This window comes from Thermobia domestica, chromosome 10, assembly GCF_964235325.1.
Source record: "Thermobia domestica chromosome 10, izTheDome1.hap1.1, whole genome shotgun sequence".
Classification (NCBI taxonomy): domain Eukaryota; kingdom Metazoa; phylum Arthropoda; class Insecta; order Zygentoma; family Lepismatidae; genus Thermobia; species Thermobia domestica.
In genome coordinates, this window is record NC_137463.1 from 111188528 (window position 1) to 111205598 (window position 17071).

General features: G+C 37.4%; 1 protein-coding gene across 3 annotated transcripts in view; it reads right to left on the reverse strand.

Moving 5' to 3' along the window:
* Positions 1–17071, reverse strand: part of LOC145662657 (P protein-like) — a 115017-nt gene that overhangs the window by 64257 nt on the left and 33689 nt on the right. The gene's annotated exons all lie outside the window — the stretch shown is intronic.

The window sequence follows — 17071 nt, forward strand, 5'->3', positions numbered from 1 at the left end:
CGTAAATGACCTCGAAATCATCAATACATCATTTGGTGAACAAGTTCGAAACAACAGGAACGTTGCTTACGGGACATGGAGACGCGCGTCCACGGATGTCCGAGGAGACAGTACAGAATGTGCGGCAACGTCTTTTGCAGTCCCCTAAGAAGAGCCTGCGTCGATTATCACAAGAGGTAGGGATGTCAAAGTCAACTGTGCAAAGAGCCAACCTGTTTCCATATCGCGTTACAGTCGTCCAGGAGTTGAAGACTACAGATTGGGAAAAGCGCGTGATGTATTGTCGTTGGTTGCAAGCTTTGTTGCATGACAATCCAGGAATCTTAGACTATACTTGGTTCACAGATGAAGCTTGGTTCCATCTCTCCGGTTATGTGAACTCGCAGAATACTCGGGTGTGGGTCACCGAAAATCCGCATGTGTACCATGAGATTCCATTTCATCCTTTGAAGGTGGGAGTTTGGTGTGCAATTTCCCGACAGCGTATCATTGGACTCATCTTCTTTGAAGATACAGTAAATACACAAGTTTACTTACACACCTTCAGTGAATTTGTGAATCAGCTGTACGATCAAGAACTGCGTCGCGGTTATTTCCAACAAGACGGAGCAACATGCCATACTTCCAACGTGGCCATGGCAGAAATTGAGTCCTTGTTTGGTGACAGGATAATCTCCAAAGGATTGTGGCCGCCAAGATCCCCGGATTTGACACCACCTGATTTCTTTTCATGGGGTTTTCTTAAAGGTTGTGTCTACAGAAACAACCCACGATCACTGCAAGAGTTGAGAAACAACATTGAGAATGCGATTCATGAGATCACACCGGAGACTCTACATCGGACTTTTCACAATATGGAACGCCGTGTACAAACATGTCTTGACGTCCAGGGAGGACACTTTCGGCACCTGCTGTGACGGTCATGTATTCAGTATGAAACAAGGTACGTGTATTGTGAATTTCATTTTCCTATGTATATTTGTTCGGAACTTAAAAAAGTTTTTTTCGGGTTCGAAAGCTAGTGGGACGCACTGTAGTACAGTTCAACAATTCCATGAGAAGTAAACGTACTTTGGATAGTCAGTTTGGAGTCAATTAATTTTCCGTAAATGTAGTACATGCGTATTCACAAGTTGACATTCAACTAGCATGCCCATTGAGGCTGGTACGTTTTAGTATTTTTTCTATTGTTGAAAGTTGAATAATGTAATATTTCAATGTTCGAACAATATTTTTTCCAATATTCGAATATTTGACTAACAATGTAAGATAATTACGAACATAAATGTTTCAAAAATTATTCGAATAGCGATTAATTTGTAGTATTATCATTTCAAAAACAAATACCTGTTTGAAAAAAATATTTTAGTAATATGAAGAAAATTATGCAATCAATTATTCTAGTGAAGAATATTCGAATTCATTTGAGAGATTTGGAAATCAAGTATTTACTAAATGTAATTGAACTATGTATCTCTGATATGGCCCGTCACTTTTTTCTTTTTTTTCTTTTTTAATTGGTAAATACAAAGAGTAGATTTGTTTCCATCCGAGCAAATTGCAGTTGTTGCTTACCTAAGATATATCACACTGACATCTACATCACTGACATCAAGATATACATCACTGACGTTCGATGTGATGACCACCAGTACGAACCACTCAACGACATCCCAGTTTTTATTGCAGTAGACTTTTCGTTCCAACTGTACCAGGGATAAATTTTCCCATTCTTGCTTGCGGGCTTTCTAGAGGCCATTTGCCATGCGAACTCGACATGATGAAAGGCAGGCCCGGTCGCCAGCCCAAAAATGTAGGGGGGGGGGGTGATCCAACCATATTATAGTTCATCACCATACTGTAGTTCATTTTCAAGCTTACCGCGAAATTTTAAGGGGGAGCAGCAAAATTTTAGGGGGGCCCGGCCCCCTAGATCCCCTCTGGATACGGGCCTGATGAAAGATGTTTCAAAAGTTCAAAAGCACAATAAACCTTGACTCTTAACAGGAATATCCTTCAACGGAATAGCGTGGATATCAGATGCACCTGCCATGCATCGATAGAAGGCCAGCGATATTTTGTCCCGTGTGACTAAGCTTTGTTCTGATGCAGTTTCACATAATGAGTGTCGTCACCATTAATGCTGATATTTAGTCTGTGTAAAATAGAAAAAAAAAAAAAAACACTAGGATAAGCCTTTGGTAATAAACAACATTGATTGTAATATATTTTTCTGCCTTATGAATCGTGCACTTCATTGTATACTAAGAGCCAGTAATAACCGTGAAACCTATCGAGAAACTTTCTTCACATTGACGCACAGTTACATGTGTCTTCTCCATGAATACCTTTGTAGGTGGCGGAAGTGTGAGTGGATTTACTACAGTCGCTCAGTTAAATCCATTCTTCATCTATTGTCGGATCAAATTTCTAACAGGAGCTCCCTCATAGCTACATGGTTTGCGTGCGCGCCTCTGACGTAGATCTGGGTTCCATTCCCGGTGAGAGGTCGTGTAGTTCGGGCCCCATGTTAGGCTGTAAACCCGGGTCTCGTATAGCCTCATTGCTGAAAGAGATGCTAAATTCAAATCAAACTAACCAAATTTCAAACGGTCATCAGGTAGTTGACACTCGAACATTATGCACTTGCTCTTTTGCTTCGCGATACGCCATGCTGTTAACGCATTCACGTTGGCCCGGCCGATTGCTTGCAACCTTAATTTATGACCGATTGCACGATCTACTGTTGATTGGACCACATATAATCGTTTGCCCATCATGTATGGCAGTGGATTCTCACAGGCCGTCATATCCCGGATCTTATTTAGTTCAGGTCTTGTGGGCTTGACGCCTTTTTTGGATGCCATTTCGTTGGTGATGTGGTTTGTGGAGAAATTTGTGCATAACGTTTAATTATAACACTAACAGTAAGTCCAAAGCTATTGTTCCGACACCGATTTACTATGCGGGAAATCCTAAATTTTGTATAGGAAATATCCCTGATATACTTTCCCAAAAGCCGCCTTCTATTTTTGGCGTCATTTTGCCCACTATAACAGCACTCTGCTACATAACAGTTGAGAGACATATCTATCTATCTATATACCAATTTTCAAGCTCTTGTAACTTCTTTGCTATTCATTCAAAACAAGTCATACCATGACCATAGTACTCAACCCTAAGGTACTTCCGATGTTCATTGTCTTGTCCACCTACGTTGTGCTGTGTGATAGAGGCTTCCAAATTTTGGATGTTTGTGATTTTATAACATCCTTAGTTTGCAACACCTGATAATAAATGTGATATTTTAAGTTTTCGTTTAACATGTTAATTTGAAATATGCAGTAATGTGACGTAGTGCCATTCGAAAAAATAACTTTATACTGGGATGGCAACACTGCTCACTGTTTAATACATAAAACGATGTTCCCCTCCTCATAGTTGCTTCATGCAAAGTTTCGTTTTTCTCCCTGTTTTGGTTTCTCCGTTATCACGGATGTTCCAGATAAATTGTCCATCATGTATATATATATGGTGTTTCAAAACAACACCGACAACGTTTGCGAGGTGATTCCTGACACCAAGATAAGACAAAAAGTATAGATTAACCTGGGTGCACAAATGCTTCCTTTCGGGGCTATACGCCGCTGAAAACATGAAAAAATGAACTTTAAAGGTTCATAACTCTAAAACTATGGGACCTACCGGAGTCGGGTCAAGATTTCACTTAGGAACAAGTATGTCCCCTATTCAAATATCCATGTTCCAGAATCCTGCGATACTTCCGCAACATTTTTTATAGGGGTAGTTGGTGAGTACTTCAACTTATATGCCGTAGCCAAACTCCCCCTATAAAAATAGTTACATGAGTACGTTAGGATTTTGGAACATAAATTTTTGGATAGGGCACATGTTAGTTCCTAAGTGAAGTCTTGACGCGACTCGGTACGTCCCATAGTTTTGGAGCTATATACCTTTAAAGTTCATGTTTTCATGTTTTCGACAGCCTATAACTCCGAAAGGAAGCGTTTGTGCACCCAGGTTGGTCTATACTTTTTGTCTTATCTTGGCGTCAGAAATCACCTCCCAAACGTTGTCGGTGTTGTTTTGAAAACACCCTGTATATATTATATATATATATATATATATATATATATATATATATATATATATATATATATATATATATATATATATATATATATATATATATATATATATATATATATATATATGTGTGTGTGTGTGTGTCTTACTTTGTGAAACTCAGTACAACAGGTACCGCTGCCTGCAAGTTGTTCGGATGGAAAGCGATCAGCCTCTGCATCCATATAACTAGCAAAAATATTGTACATTAACTGCTTGCTATCGTTAAAAAATAATATTGTTTGAAAGAGCCGAGGGATAAATGTTTCTCTTATCCTTTCCTTTTTTCCATCTAAATATTTAAACAAGCACTTTAGACAATGAATGTGTTATTTTCAAGGTTAAGTACAGAAAATGCTGGAAAAAAAAAAATCTACTTCAAGATCACTTACAGAAAATGCTGAAAAACGTATCTATCTATGCGGAGAATAAAAATGATTATTAAGCAGAAAATAACGCTAAGCGAAGTTGAATACTAAATACAAAGATAATCATAATCATGTCATTTGATAGAATTAAGTCTATTGAAAAGATTAAGGTCAAGTAGATCGTACCGACATTCAGGTAGTTATTTACCGGGAAAGAAAAGCAAATTTTCCTTACTACTTTATGTACTTCTCCAGGAAACAACGTACTTATAGCGGAACTGAGGACTGTTATAATAAAATGCATGATCTGCATTACTTATACAAATTAGTTGTAGCATCTGGTAACTTAATTACGCCTAAGATTTATTGAACGTTAGTAGCTCAGTATCTGACTAATTTACCAGTAAATACTAGGAAACAGATGATTGATTCATAATTGTCGACATTGGGCTTATCAAAGTCGAACCTGATCATAAAGGTTGTTATCTATACTATACACAAATATATGTATTCTTAATAGTATATATATTTTCACGAAGTTGACAATTTTTCTAAGCACGAAATATAGTATATCACCCATGAGGTAAAACAATTTCAAGCTTTCGCCATTTCGTAGACTAATGGATCATCATATGCGCTGATTTTCTTGAGCTTAGCGGACTAATCTATTGTATCTTAAACTATGGTTCGCAAATCAAGTGGTCCTAGAAGTTCGCTCTTGTGATTCTCTTAGGTTGAACATTAGTTCAAAATAGACAGAAAAATAAAATTGAAGTGGATATCATCATCACCATAATAATGGAGAATTACAAGAGCTTGGAAATTACATAGGCAAACATCATTCACATTTTCACCAGGACCGACATTTTATGACATTTATGTCCATATCAATGGTATAAAAGGTTCTTGATAGCTTTCAATTATTAATAATAATAATATGAATTTTCTTCTATTAATATAAATTTAAGGGAATTTACAGTAATTAGTGCTATTTTAAAAATATAACTATACTGGTATATTTTCAAAACATTAGAAATTGATAAATTTGTTTCCGAGAGGGACATAAGTATTGAGATCCATAGAATATTCTGACCAAAAAAAAAAAAAAAATCGCTTGACAAAAAGTTTGAGAAATGCCCTTTAAATCGACACGTGTCCGTTTTAATTTCTTCGCCATTATTTCAGTAATTTGGAATTTCTTTCTCCGCTTCCTCACACTAACATTGGAACACTCGTCATAATAAGTCACTGCATTCTAATAGAAGTTCCACATTGCTTAGGGATGTGAACACTTGTTCGTGATTTATATTTCATTCGGGTATGGTTATTTCATAGATTTTTCAGTCAGATATTACTTTTGACGTGGTTCCTGCTGTTCTCTCCTGTTTTTAACTAATCATCGACTCGGAATAAGACAAATAAGGGGTTTCGGCTTTTGTCCTTGTCTTTTGCATATCACAGGACATACAGGGTTATGTCAAAAGTCCCCTGACATATGGTAGCTCTGTTATTATCAAAGTTACAACAAAATGTAAGAGGGAAAACAGTCTCCAATTATGATTTTTTCAATCTAAAGTAACAAAACCGATAGTAATAAATTTGAACTGCTACCGGTTTTGGTAGTGTGTTCTGTATAGTTATGATATGTTGTCTTGAAACGTTGAATCGTTCGCAGAAAATCATTTCTCGCTATCTGTTACCATTTTTGTTCTAGTATTGAATTCAGTACCGAATTTATATTATTTTTACTTGGAGAAATGTTCCCTCCTGAGTAAAGTTTCCCAGGCTTTCTCTGAAGGTATTCCTTACCTTATCTACGACGAACTTGCATACCAAAAATTAGCACTCTACTATCAAATCACCGTGCTTTTTATGATGTAGATTTTTCTTAAGTATGAGTAAGATTCGCTTCCTAAGATCAGTTGAAGACCCCAGCATAAGAGTGTTAATTAGTATTCCAGGGCAGTCAAAAAGTTCCAGGAATGTTGTTGCAGCTCTTTATTGCCAAGATATAAGTACACATTTACTTAATCACGTTCAAAATAGCCATCATCAGAACACACACAAACTTACTCAAGTGCTCCTGCCATTGCTGGAAACAGTGACGAAATCCACTTTTGGTATTTTGTGAAGTTCGGGCGTAACGTTTGGTTTTGATGTCTTCTACGGTTACGAAACTGGTACCTTTGAGGCTATTTAAAAAAAAAATGTTCCCTTAAACTGTTTTAAGGCTATCAAACTCTCTGAAGCAATTTCTCCAATTTGTACATGTACTTGATCTTTGAGCGTTGCTGGAACTGCGACATTGCGCGCCAACTAATCACCCACCACACATTCCTCCGTCCAGCATCACTTCTCGTATACTGCCGTGACCTGTTCACAATTGTCAAATTCATAATTATGTAGGTAGAAAACTGAGGACTGTACTGTATAAGATAGATTGTGATTACATCATAATGCCAAAATTACAACGATCCGGGAACTTTTTGACTGCCCTGGTATTAAATCAGGCTGTAAACAATGCCCATTTATGTAAAGATGCTAAATAAAATTACCATGACAACATCCTCCGTATGCTTATACGTGTAGTATACATTAGCCTACAGCCTTAAAAAAACTGTAAAACTTGGATGATCGTAACTTTGTCCATAGACACTGATTTTGGTGCAATAGTACGGAAGGAACACTAGTTTCATATTTAAGTGGTTTAGTAAATTCAATGCATTGGCTTTATTGCTGAATAATACATCAGTTATATTAGACAGATACTTTCTTTACAATCTTGCAAATTAGTACATTATAACCTTGTCCTTAGATATTCGAGTACCTATAAACAAATAGTCAAATAGTTTATTTTTCAACAAACCTATATTTTTGTTATTTCTTTATTCTTTGTTTTATTAGTTAGATAGTAATGTCATAGTTGAAAAACATGCATGCCATCTTTCTCTGAGTCGTTTCCCTACTGAGCAGAATAATCTCCCCTAAACCGATAGATGACGTACAAATATGACGGTCATTGTTTTACGTAAGCGTCAGACTGAAATTCAATTGCCAATTTCGACTAGTTGAAACCAATACATGATCGAAAGGAAGTGTTTTTCCGTGATCAGCTAGCTCTAAAGTACTTTATAACGCAATAAAAAATACTTTTCGTTGTCCATTGTCGAGAAAATAATTACTGTTAAACTTCCCTGAAATCTAAATATTCCTTTTTGAGAAAGATCAAAAATGTGCTACAAGGTGCTAGAGGGTCATTAGCCAGAACAGGAAGGAACCAGGACAGGATTAACCCATCTGGAGACCCGAGGCTAGAAAAAAAAACATGTGGGCTCCATCTGACTTCGATTAATACATTTCTGTGAAAGCACAGTAAGAAAGTTAAGGGAATATCTTCAATAGTTTTCTCATGTTTTATTTTATGATGATCATTGTATCTTTATGATTCTTTAGATAGCCAATAGAGATTTTGATCAGAGTGGACGCCCTATCCATCTGGAGGCCCGGCCCTTCTAAGACTCCCTTAATCCGGCCCTGGAAGGAACCGATACCATACCAGAAAGCCATCTTATATGATCTTTCATACATCCAAACTATGCTGTGCATGTGTTGGAAGTCTTATAGAACGGCTTCGTCCGTCCGTCCTTCGTCGACATGTATCAGACCAAAAACGGTCGAGATATCGCTTTTTTATTTTTTCAATTGAATCACTGTCCCAAGAGTAGTTTCAATTTCCTCCGTTAACACTCTATTCAAATTGGAAGTGGTTCAAATTAATAATTTCCGATTTTAACGCTTATCGTCATAGAACGAAAATTGTAGCATATTTTTTTTCAAACGATTCAGGGTCTCAAGACAACGTATCATGACCGTCCAGAACACTACCGAAATCGAAAGTGGTTCAAACTTAATATTACTTCCGACTTAAATAGGGATTTCCATAGGGCAAAAACAGTACGAGGTATCGAGATGTGCAAAGATGCATTGATTGAAGAGTATCTTTTTCATTAATCATTTATTTAAACCGGAAGTGGTACAAATCAGCAATTTCCGGTTTGACTATGTATAGCCACGGAACAAAAATGGTAATAGATAGCGGCAAGCAGTTTTCTGCAACCGATTCAGGGTCTCAAGAGGCAAATCGTCACAACCTGTTAACATTCTACCAAAACCGGAATGGCTGAAATTTACTAACTATTTCCGGTTTCAATAATGATTTCCGTAGAGCAAAAACTATTAAGAGATATGAAAATGTTTTTTCTTTTGCAGGTTCTATCTTTGATGTTATTAATCTATTGCAACCAGTAGGCTAGTTATAAATGTACTACTTCAATTTTGAAATGAAATCTTGGAGTTTTACGTCCCACGCTTATGCCTTCTAGGCTAAATGAAACGGTGATGATGAGAAATGAATGAAATGGTGGAATGAAGAAAGTGGGAGGAAACGGGAGAACCCCGAGGAAACTCACGCACGCGGTGTTTCTCCACCACAAATTTCATTTGGCGGGAGCAGGGTTTGAACCCGGGACCCCATGTACTTCAAGTTTGAGTATTGAATTCCCATAGTTTGGAAGTCCACTGTAATTTCGCATTGTGAAATGAAACTCACTAGTGTCCTATGGCTATCAATACTGTAAGGGGAAGTAGTAGTATGTTTCTACCATTTCCTGTTGCAATAGAGGAATCAAGTGAGGTGGAACGTATTCTTACGGTATTAAATTCATATTAGGAAATCGCTCCTATCTATCTATTACCGCTTTACACTACACTACTGTGATCTGTGCAAACCTAAAATCTTAGATTTCCACTACTTTCGGTTGATATACAGATATGATGGTCGAAATGAAAGTTATTCTTGACAGGCTCTATCAATTCCGAAATACCTCATTTTGATGTATCTTACTTTTTTTCTCTATGGAATACAATATTGAAATCGGAAATTATAGTAAACTTCGACCACTTCGCACCTTACATTATTGACACGATTAGAGATAGTATCAAACGCTGAATGTATTATGAAAAGTTCTTTGTCGCTATCTATTAGATTTTATTCTATAGAAATCAACATTGAAACCGGAAACAGTTGGTTTTTACTACTTCTGGTTTGAAAAGAGGTTTAACGAAGGAGATTATACCTAATATTCGAACGCTGAATCTATCCCATGGAACAGCTTCTCGATATATCTTACCGGTTTTGCTCTATAGAGATCAAACTTGGAACCAGAAGTAATAGTAAATTTTTATCACTTCTGCTTTTAGTAGAGTGATAAGGATGAAGATGCCATTTGTTTAGGAGAGACTGAATTGATTCCGAAAGGAAAAGCTTGTCGCTATCTATTATCGTTGTCGTTCTAAGGTAATTAACATTGAAACCGGAAACTGTTTTATTTGTACCACTTCTCCCTTAATTGATGATTAACATGGAAGATGGAATCTATTCTTGAGGTGCTGAATCAATTAAAAAAGAAAAAAAAATATCCTCGCTATCACTCAGCTTATGCTCTGATACCTGATACGACACATAAGACGGACGGACATAACCGTTCTATAAGACTTGATACGCAGCAGAACTTAACGGTATCATGATGGCGTATCTTTTTTTCTAGTTTTTTTTTTTTTTTTGTTTTGTTTTAAAAAATATTAGCACGTCAACCTTCAACACGAACTCACGTACAGTAAATACATTTTTGTTCCCTTCTTGTTGTCCGGTGACATACATAACTTTGTTAGTTTGCCTATTGTTCTGTTTGGAATGAAGAACGTAAGTCTTATCGGAAATACGTTTGTTCAAGATTAAAGCATATGTTTTTTATTTGTAGTGAGGAAACTTTTTGTTAATATGTAAATATTGCTTGACACAACAATAATGTAGCTGTTTCCTGGAAAACTGTTGCCGAATCAATGCACACACAGAGAGCAAACAAATACGTTAAGAACCAAGATATACCGGGGTACGTCATCTTTCACTCTGTAGAGTGTAGATTAAAAGATTACAAGGAGCAAATGATTGGGCCCTCCCCGCTTGTGTTGCGGTGCACGTGGTTCCAATTCCTAGTGAGTATCAAAATTTGAAGTCATTACGGTGGTTCAGATTCCGTTTTAAATTCGGTGCTGAAATTGATCGCTAATCTTTAATAAGCAAAAAACAAATGATCGTACGTTTCAACATCAAGTATGTAAACGCTGTTCGCATATTTCTGCCCATCAAATGAAAAGTGGTAGATTTGTAACGTTTATATCATGCTGTAGTAAATATTGAAGTTATTCACGTGCGCATTTATGAGCACAATCATGTACCACCACCTCTTTAGTACACTGTATGATAGCTATTCTATCGGGGGCTGCGGTGCCTCAGTTGTAGAGCGCTCACCTCTGGCGCGTGTAACCTCTGAGTCGATCCCAGCTCCCGCCAAGTGGAGTTTTGTGGTGGACAAACACAATGTGCATGTTTTTCTAGAGGTTCTCCCATTTACTTTTATTTTGGTCATACCATTATAATCTATCATCATCATCATCGCCTCCCTTAAAATCTGTGCATAACAATAGGAAAAACTTAAAAAAAAAGAAAAAAGAAAGAAAGAAAGAAAGAAAGAAATTCACTGGTCTATGGCTAGCTGACCATACGGCCCTTCCTTACTTAAATGCAATTCAATTTTCTCACTTTCTAGATCAACATCTGCTACCTTATAATTCAAGGATTTTAGGATTTAGATTTCTGGGCTTTCGACATCTATGGCCGTGTTAACCTGTCTCGTTTGAGGGATGACTTCCCTCGACGAGTACACTATCCGGGGAAAGGGAAGGAAGGAAGCGGCCTGGGACGTATATGTTAGGTGGCACTCTGACATTTGCCTGGTGTGAATGAGGAAAACCCAGGAAAACCTCATTCAGGATGACTGGCCTGAAAAAGCATTTACACTCAACCGAGTGCTTCACCGGGAATCAAACCCGGGACCGCTCGCACCTCTTATAATTCAAGTAGCTCCTTAATTGCCTCATGATGCTAGATCCATGCAGAAAGTTGTCCCCAATAACTCGCTATTCTAATCCTGCTCAATTCCTTAAAGACTTTGGCTCACTTGTCTACAATAAGGTTCTCATCCACTAAGTTCAATGAGGTTCACACTATCTTAGGCTCACTATAGTCGAAGTGCTTAATGTTTTTACTAATCTCAATCAGGTTCACGCTTGCTATCTTCAATGTGGCTCCATTCTCAAATAGGCTCACACTCTGTCCTACTCGAGCGGACATCTCTGATCCCGGGTTTCAGATGCCCGGTGAGGATGCTTGTCTCATAGAAATCCATAGTGTAATAGCTTGGATCCTCCTCCTGTTGGAAGTAGGTCCTATCGTCCTACCCACCGCAGAAAAAAATCGTTAAACTCTGTTCAAGACAGTAAATAAGATCACATAAAAGTACATTTATGAGCGAACTTTTGAGGTTTGAGCTTGTAATAAGGGTTAAGAATATTTAAATATGTTCGTCTCATTATTTGTGATAGCCGTAACTCAAACGTTTTGAGGTTTAACGTTACGTGAATTGCATTTGTGAATATATACCGGACATGGACAATCACTGTTACCCGTGAAGCTGATAACAGACTAATTGAATTAGCGTATTCGGCCGTGATAATCGTTTTTGCTATCTATTGCAAAAGAGTTAGTGAAAAAGAGCCTACAAAATGAAGACGGCATTTCACTAGGAGGTAGAATGATTAGGTGTATACAGTTTGCAGATGATATGGCGCTTGTTGCACAATCTGAAGAGAAAATCAATAAAATGTTAGATAGAAAACTTGAGAAAGTGCTGTGAAGAATATGAGATGAATGAAAATGTTATAAAGACAAAAGCCATGGTGATTGGATCGAAGAGGTCGATGCCAAATACAAAAGCAGGAGTTGAGAAAGTAGAACAGGTGACTAGTTTTCGATACCTCGGTAGTATTATTAGTAATGATATGAAATGTGAACGTGAAATAAAAGCAACGATAGGAATGGCAAAAGAAGCCTTAGGAACAAGAACATACTATTTTGGGGACCTCGAATAAAGAGTTGAGAAAAAGAATCATAAAATGCTTCGTGTGGAGTATTGTACTGTACAGGTTAGAAACATGGACATTACGCAAAAATGATGAAAAATTACTGGAAGCTTTCAAAATGTGAGTATGGAGAAGAATGGAGGGAATGAGCTGGGTCGATCGTAAAACGAATGAGAAAGTGTTAGCAATGGTAGGAGTAAATGAAGGTATTATTATAGATTTATTATTATTATTATTATTATTATTATTATTATTATTATTATTATTATTATTATTATTATTATAGATTTTAGATATTATTAAGAAGAAGAAAATAAACAACTGGTTGGGACATTGGCTAAAAAGGAGCTGTATCATGAGTACGTGTTAGGGGGTATGGTGGCAGGAAAGAGAGGGAGAGAGCGAAAGAAACTACAAACAGAATATGATATAAAAACAGAAAAATCGCACGTGAAGACGAAGAGGTTAGAGGAAGACCATGGAGCATGAAAGCTTCTCAGTCGCAGTAAGTGACATGCCAATGATGACAGAATACCTATGATGATGATTATTATTATCTATTAAAAGAAATAGAATTGAAAAATTAGCTCTCGTTCAAGAGTTATTGTATGAAATAACGGATAGATAGATTAATATTACAATCTTATAAGGTCCACTAGCGTGTTCCCAATGAATCAATCTCCATGGATTTTCTCGGGGTACTCCAGTTTCCTCCCATATTATCATTCCACCAATTTTTCATCGTCATTCACTTGCCTCAATCATCGTCTCCCTTAGCCTAAAGGACATAATTGTGAGACGTTAAACTGAAATATTTCATTTTCTTAATGATTCAATTAACATTGTGTAAAAGTACGCAGTGATGAATATATTAGTAGAGAGAAACATTTATGTAAAACAAAATTTGTGCCTAGAATAAAAGCCCTAGTAGTTTTAAGAGGCAATCAGAAAAAAAAAAAAAACTCAGAACCTTCCTTACATATACCTGTATACTTCAGAGAACAAATTGAAGTACTCAAATGCTTTACCTGTAAAGCAGCGAATTGGCAAGATATGTGTTCACCGAACTCTCGAACAAACACAAAATTATCACCTAGCTTGCATCGATTTAAAAAGCTTTCTAGTTTTGAGCAAACAATGATATCCTCATTTAATAAATGTATTTAACCTACAATAGACAATATAGCGTGATACCGGTTCTTTCTAGAGAACATTTTAACGAAAAAGTATTTCCTCTCTGAGGAATCAGAAGTAATCATTTGTGCTGTAGAATTGACACATCCAGAATTCAAGTGCGTCAGTTAGCGAGGATTTACTGAAAGTTGTTGAGAAATAAAGATTTCTTTTTTTTTTTTTTTTTTAACTTTGTTACGGAAAGATGTTTACATGCACGGTCCTTTTCAATTCCTAAATTTTAATGCGTACGTCACCGAACAGAGCAAAGTTTATTCATTTATCAGTTTGGTCAACATGGTTACCGGGCACTTCATAGTTTAACAAGATTGGTGCGAGATTCTTGAAGGTTATCAAGCGAAGTCTATTTGCTAACACCTCAAACGGACTGAAGTATTTGTTGACGCTCAAACTAACGATAGCTAGTTTTTTTTTTTTTTTTTTAAAAAAAACATATAGTCTGTAGGAAAAATACGATCATAAAAGGCTATGTTATATAACATCAACGTGCCTTTGCGACCAACACTTATGTCGGATGGACAGAAAATCATATTATTTCGTTATCTCTATGAACTGTGTAGTGTTTATATTCTGTTACTTGATCGTACAATGTTGCAAAAGAAACAGTGTTATATCAAGTTCGCATCTCAAGATATCTTGTTCAATGCTCTTTTGTTTACGAGAGGTTGGCGTGATCCATCTATGTACTTAAAGATTTATGGTAGTTTTCCACTACCTGAGAACAAGATTATAATATAACCTATATTATTATCACATGTCTTGCTTTTATTATTATTATTATTATTATTTTATTTTATTTTTTTTTAGCAACCTCTATTTTCTGCCAGACAAAATATGGCTACAGTTTGACTTCCGACTAAACTTGATAAGTTCTGTCAACATATTTAATAATGAAGGCTTAAGATAACTCAAACGTTCATCGCTACAGTTACGTACTGTGAGTGGCATTGAATCCTATTCTCAGTCGGGGAGGGACACGATGGTTCAATGATAGTTTGTCCATTTCTGGTGTGAGGGATCCCAGTTTCGATTCCAAGCCATGCGAGTTTGTGGTGGACAATATAGTGTCCGTGGGTTTTCTCGGGGTTCTCCCATTCATTTCCACATTATCATTCCACCAATTATTTCATATTCATTGGTTTCTATTAGCCATTCGTCTTCTTTAGCCTAAAGGGCATAATCGTATGACGTAGAAGTTTCGTTTCATTTCATTTTCTGAGTCAAACAGACCCTACCAATACTACTGATTCACAGATCTGTATTTACGTCTTTAGAAAATGAAGTGATACTGTATGTTTAATTTACGTTATTACCCTTTATTCTAAAGGAGCAGAAGTTTAGTGAATGTTTATTTAAAAAAAAAAAATGCTGAAATAAGAAAAAGAGGAAACGGATGATGATGTCCCTCGCAAGTATTTATCAGCAATGGACTACATAGGATGAGACTTGTAGTTTAATATGGGTTTCTGTAGCACTGTTAATGCATTCAATGCTATTCCATCGGGGATCGGACCGAGACCTCATGCACCAAAAGTACGCGCTTTAGCCATAGGCCATCGAAGGGTCCACCAATAATACTTTTGCACTTCCCTCAAAGAGCTTGGTTTATATTATTACCGGGGTACATTCTATCGTTTTTCGTATTCTTAAGGTGAGGGTATGGTGCGGACTAATGTAGAATAAATATTGTTCAATCTATTTTTCTTCAGTAAGAATAATAGGGAGCATTTACTATGACATGCTCAAACAGTATTTTCTGCTACAATTGAAGAAGTTCAAGCTATCCATAATATTATATGTATATAAACACGACATGAGTCTTACTTCTAGTTACATGATCTTCAGGATGAAGATGAATAAGGTCATGGTAAATGAATTTACTGGCTCACTCGGGTCTTCTGGTATCACCCAATCAGATCATTTTCCTTTGGAATTCATTAATTAATGATTAAGCCAACAAGAACCATGATGAAAACGTTGAATCATTTTCTAGGTAAATCATTGTCATTGTAAGCACTGTTGATGTTGACATGTTGTACTGTGTATGGATAAGAGTTGGAATCATTTTTATAAAGGTAACCAAGAAAGTTATGTCGCTTTTTGTGGAGGTCTGTGTTCAAATGGCCCTCACACCCTGAGTTGAATGCGAATGGAGATAAGGCAAACTCAGTTGTTGGTGTGGATATATCCAACATACTACCTGGTTGTAGCAGTTCAATTACACCGTGAACTTACGTAAGGACAGAGTGAACATGGGACCCCACAGAGCGTCATAAGGGCGCGTATGCTGTACGAGTTCAAATTGGGGTCAAACGCCGCTGCAGCGGGGCGGAAGATATGACAGGTGTTTGGTGAAAGTGTCATGACTACGCGGACAGTGCAGTGGTGGTTTAACAAGTTTAAGGACTGTGACGAAACACTCGAAAACGTAGCACGTGCCGGAATACCAACACATGCTCAAAATGAAGATCTTCAGGCAGCAATTGAGGCGCACAGTGACCAGACATTGAGGAACTGAGACTACAATTCAGTGTGAGTGGAGAAACGATTCGGTAGCACCTCCATCAACTTGAGAAGTTAGGTCGATGGGTCCCACATGATTTGACTCTGGGACAGAAGGAAACGCGAGCAGACACCTGTGTTTCTTTGCTGTCTCGTCTGAGGAAGAAGACATTTCTAGACAGGGTGTTTACATGTGATGAGAAGTGGGTCCTGTACGAAGCTCCACGGCGCCATCATCATTGATTAGCATCTCATGAACCGGTTCTAAAACAACCGAAACAAGTTCTGCACCAGAAAAAGGTCTTCCTATGTATTTGGTGGACTGCTCGCGGCATCGTGCATAGGGAACTGCTACCAGCTGGTCAGAGCATCAATGCAACTGTGTACTACTGTCAGCAGTTGAGCCTCGTTCAAGAAAAAACTTAAAACTCTGGAGCCAGCAGTTCTGAATCGCAAAGGAGTCCCCCTGTTTAAGGACAAGCTAAGCCCCACGTGGCTACGATCACCCGGGACACTATTCTACGCCTTGCATGGGAAACACTATTGCATCCGCCATATTCCCCGGACATTGCACCGTCCGATTATCACCTGTTCCATTCCTTGAACAATAACCTTAGAGGAAGGCAATTTGAATCCCTAGTAGAGGTGCAAAATGCACTTGATACCATCTTTGCTTCTCGAGCCACCAAGTTCTACCGCGATGGAATCCATGGCCTTTCGAAACGTTGGCAGAAGGTCGTCGATTCTGTCGGGGACTATTTTTGATCTTTCAGGTACCTCTTAGATGACATATCGATGTTCAAAGGTGGTGGGTAAAAAAG